This window comes from Primulina eburnea, chromosome 14 (assembly GCF_022965805.1).
Source record: "Primulina eburnea isolate SZY01 chromosome 14, ASM2296580v1, whole genome shotgun sequence".
NCBI classification, from domain to species: domain Eukaryota; kingdom Viridiplantae; phylum Streptophyta; class Magnoliopsida; order Lamiales; family Gesneriaceae; genus Primulina; species Primulina eburnea.
The window spans coordinates 2,946,117-2,950,992 of NC_133114.1; the positions used below are offsets into that span (position 1 = coordinate 2,946,117).

A 4,876-nucleotide genomic window follows, 5' to 3' on the forward strand; every position below is an offset into this window, starting at 1 on the left:
CAGATTACACGCACTCACACACACATGTATGCACGTGTGCATATATGGCATTTAGAATTTCCAAGAGATATACACACACATGTTTGCACGTGCGCACACATCTCCATCTAGAGAATAATTTTTTTTCTTGGGTAAATTAATTTAATTTGGGTTAATTATTCGAATTAAGGCCTTAATTTATTTCTAATTGTCTTTTTTTTTTTTTATTACTGAATGACTGGACAGGACAGTTGGATTGCATTGAGCATAATGCATATGCTTCGATGGGGCATTGGTTCTTTCGTTGGGTCAAATGTTAAAAAGAAACATCATGTGCTCCTTTGGATCACTCGTTAAATATAATTTTTATTGGTCATTCTTCACATACCAATCCAATTTTCAATTGGGATTATTCAATATGTTTTAAATTTAAAATTTTAAAAAAATAATTGTCGAAAATAAAGACACAAAAAATAAACAACATTTAGATCGTGCAAGCGTGGTTATCCAATGAGCTTATATAGTAACTTACTCATATTGCGAGAAGAATCCAGTATAACTTATTATAAACCATTTCACATGTTGTTAATAACCGAACGTGGGATTGAGATACAGTAGATATATATTTTTAGTTTCGACGGTGGGAAAACGTAAGATGTTTATAATAAAATGAAGTTTGTCACCTTTCAATAATTTATAGAAAAAATCATTTTTCTATGATTTGTTTGTTTTCAAATAATCTATATATATATATATATATATATAATTAATGGAGCCATTTAAATGGTCTGCATCACATCCAGCTCACACATTGGATAATATATCGACAATGCTGATAATGGTTTGCTAACTTGTCTGCTTGAACCGGCCGGTTTAATCAAGTAATTAGATGAATTTAGTACATGTAATAATATAGAGACAAACCAATCCTTTATAGAGTGTTGGATTATCTTGCATACACCCATATTTTATCGTATCATAAATATAAAGCAAAAACATATGTGAGACGGTCTCACAGGTCGTATTTTGTGATACAGATCTCTTATTTTGGTCATCCATGAAAAAAATTACTTTTTATTGTGAATATCGGTATAGTTGACTCATTTCACAGATAAAGATTCGTGAGACCTGTCTCACAAGAGACTTACTCTAAAATTAAATAGTTCTTCGATCTCTAAAATTGATCTAATTTTAGATCCTACTATACACGTGGTCGATATTGTAAGACGTGACGATAGTCGACAATTTTTGTAAAAATATCGGTTCCCTAAAACTTAATTTGAATTCTGTCACGTCCTCGTCTCTAATAAAAAGAAATACATTCATAGACAACGTATACAAAACATGGACTGCACAATTAGGGACATCATGTGCCCACATGGTGGAATTAAATATTTTGTTGGGAAATTGAAAAACCGAATATATATATATATATATATATATATATATATATTGGTGGTTTATTTAATAATATGATTTCCCTTAAAAAGGAAAATACATATCGGGTGGCAGTTGTACACGTGGGAGGTGGTCTCTGCTTGGGTCCCACCATGTTTGTTAATATAATCGTACGGATTCCTATGTACCAAACAATGTGTGTGTTATATAAATAAAAGGTTTAAAAATGAGACTCTCTCCCATTAGTAATTGGACCTAATTGAGCCCAATCAATGTTTCCCTCCTTGGCCCAATTGATTACAGCTTTTGGGCTTATTCTAGGCCTATTTTGGCTCGAATCCCAGCTTGATACTTAGTTGTCGGATAGTTACACAATTTTTTTTAAGAACGTTTTATCAGTCAATTTTGTTAAACGGATCTCTAATTCGAGTCAACTCATAAAAGTATATTACTTTTTATACTAAAAATATTATATTTTCAAAATAGATATATGTCAAGTCGATTCGTCTAATGAATATAGACTAGTGAGACGATAATTATGTTTATAGCATAATTAAGTGTTGATTTGCTCATAAATTTCATTTGACAAAACTCATTTACAAGTTATCCTTAGTATTGAGAGTTGTTCATGGTTATAAATATGTATTACAACTTCAGTAAATTAATAAGGTCGAAATTATGGAACTTTTGTTAATTTAAAGGGTATTGTGATTAATTGATAAATTAATAATGTATTATTTTAAGATTTTTTTCGATTCATGCTGGACATAATTTAATGTCGGCAAAAAACCATTATTTTCGCTAATAATATGTATCACGTTCTTTTAATTAAATATAAAGATGAATAATTGGATATGTTTGTAACACTAATCAAATAATTTCTGTCATTCAACTGTTATTTTGAACACTCAACCATATATACACAATAAAAAGTAACACTATGATAAAAAAATAATATTTTTTCATTATACCTAAAATAAGAAAGCATCTTACAATACGACCCGTGAGAGCACAATTTTAACATCAAATTTCCGATTAAAAAAAAGCATGATGGATTAAAAAAGCCTTATTTAGAATTGCTAGTTAGGTTATATTTAAGTTATTACGTATATAATGACATATATTTATATAGAAAAAAATTTGTGCGAGACTCTCACGGTATTATTTGTGAGACGGATCTTTTATTTGGGTCACCCATAAAAAGTATTACTTTTTATGCTAAGAGTATTACTTTTTATTGTGAATATGGGTATGGTTGACCCGTCTCACAGATTATGATCCGTGAGACGGTCTCACATGAGACTCACTCATTTATATAAGAGCCTTCCGAAAAATTAAAAAATTATTTTAGAGATTATATAATAATAAGACAAAAACTTGTGTGAGACGGTTTTACGAGTCGTTTTTTGTGAGATAAATCTCTTATTTAGGTCATCTATGGAAAAATATTACTTTTATACTAAGAATGTTACTTTTTATTGTAAACATCAGTAGGATTGACCCGTCTCACAGATAAAAATTCATGAGAATATATCACAAAAGACCTACTCCAATAATAATAGTAAAAAGATGGTCATTTTCAATATATTTTTTGAAACTTACGAAGGCGCATGCATCCTACTTGTTCCATTGGCTACCAGATTAAAACAGCATAACCAACCAAAAAAAACTCGTCCCTCTCGCCTTCAGATTTCTATCTCGCTGGCGATCATATTTCCAAATCCAAATCTCCCTTTTCCCATCAAAATAAAAGAAATATTAGCGAAGAGGGAGGAATCAAGAACAGATCATGAGTTACTACAACCAGAATCAACCCCCTGTTGGTGTTCCTCCTCCTACAAGGCGAGTTCTTTGATTCGATTTCTGTATAGCTTTTTCTTGATTGTCATTGATTTGAACTTTTTGGGTGGTGACGATTTGGCCTTTGTTTTATTTATTTTATTTTTATTTACAGGATATCCACCGGAGGGGTATGGAAAGGATGCGTATCCGCCGCCGGGCTACCCGCCGCAAGGCTACCCACCACAGGGCTACCCACCACAGGGATACCCACACCAAGGATATCCTCCGCAGTACGCCCCACAATACGCACCGCCGCCTCCTCAGAAGCAATCCGGTTCTGGCTTTATGGAAGGATGGTAAGCTACCGATCCGATCAAAGTAGTTTTATTCTGTCTATTTGTTGCAGGATGCGTGTACATTATTACGTTTACGTGTTATAAAATTACGGTAGCTAATCTACATCCATGCAGATCTGAGGATCATCTGCGATCTGCGATTTTATATGTAAATTTTTAAATTTTGGGGGTTTTTTTTGTTGAATTGATCCCTATGAATTTCTTCCCCTCGTCAGTGTGTTTTTCCGGGCAAGAATTGGGTTCCGGGAGACCTTTTTTACGTGAAATGTTGGCCCCTTCACACACAAACACATGTGTGTGTGTGTGTGTATATATATATATATATATATATATATATATATATATATATGTGTCCAAAATACTGTTTTCAAGCACGTTGTCCTTTTCTGTGAGGCTTGATAAACAATGTTCGTCTTTTCCTCTCTTTTTTTTAGGTTATATTCTTCGAACGTTTTTCTTCTTTTTCAAGAGCTTTTTCTTCCTTTCTTAATACTTAAATTAAAATGTTGCTGCCCCTTTTTAGGCTCTTCAGGTTAGATACGTGCATATATGGATTGATGATAGTTCGAAACAATATTCGACGTCGTCAATCAACTAATATTTTATCCTTCGAAATAATTTAGAAGTATTAGCATTTTTAACGTCATGGCACGTAAAAACTATCACGGTTATTACATGAGCTTTACTTGAATTTAAGAACACAGCCATGGCAAACACACTTATTGATTATTACAAGTCTTGTTTTCGAGTAATACCGCGTACTCGTCATTGTTTCTACTAATTTTGCTCGCTTTGATCTCTGAGCAACTGGTGGCTCCTACAGTATTTGTAGCCAAAAAAATTGTCTTCATATCTTTAGCAAAGTGAAAACAAAATCTGATATTCTTGCTCTTATTTGTACAGTTTGGCTGCACTATGCTGCTGTTGCCTCCTTGATGCATGCTTCTGATCATGAAGAAACACTGGAGGAGAACTTCTTTGGTTGGTTGTTCATCCAGAAAAATAACTAAAAAAAAATCGACGTCCTCCTATTTTTACATTCATTCAAGGGATCTTGATTCTTGTTAACGATGTCTATGGTTTGCCCATCAAGAATTAGTTTTATATATATGTTTATATTCATTCTCATGTGGTGTGAGTATGACAATGCTTTAATTTCTTGGATGGTTTCTTCTCTTATGTATATATATTGAGTAGAAACATTGTCAGGTGTTTGAGCTGGTTGGTGTTGTAATGATTTATTGAAAACTTCATATGAAATGCAGATTAATAAATAAATGTGAAAAACATATTATAAAAAGTAACATATAAAATTTAGTTTTTTTTTCCCTTCTAATTAATGAGTGGATCTCATGTGAGAC

At 32.4% G+C, this 4,876-nt stretch overlaps 1 long non-coding RNA gene across 1 annotated transcript; it reads left to right on the plus strand.

Annotated features, from left to right (window-relative positions):
* The first annotated feature begins 2,990 nt into the window (after nucleotides 1-2,990).
* LOC140812699 (uncharacterized) lies at nucleotides 2,991-4,518 on the plus strand. The gene is made up of 2 exons (XR_012113737.1): nucleotides 2,991-3,515; nucleotides 4,419-4,518. It is a non-coding gene; the product is annotated as an uncharacterized lncRNA (long non-coding RNA).
* The last annotated feature ends 358 nt before the right edge of the window (nucleotides 4,519-4,876 follow it).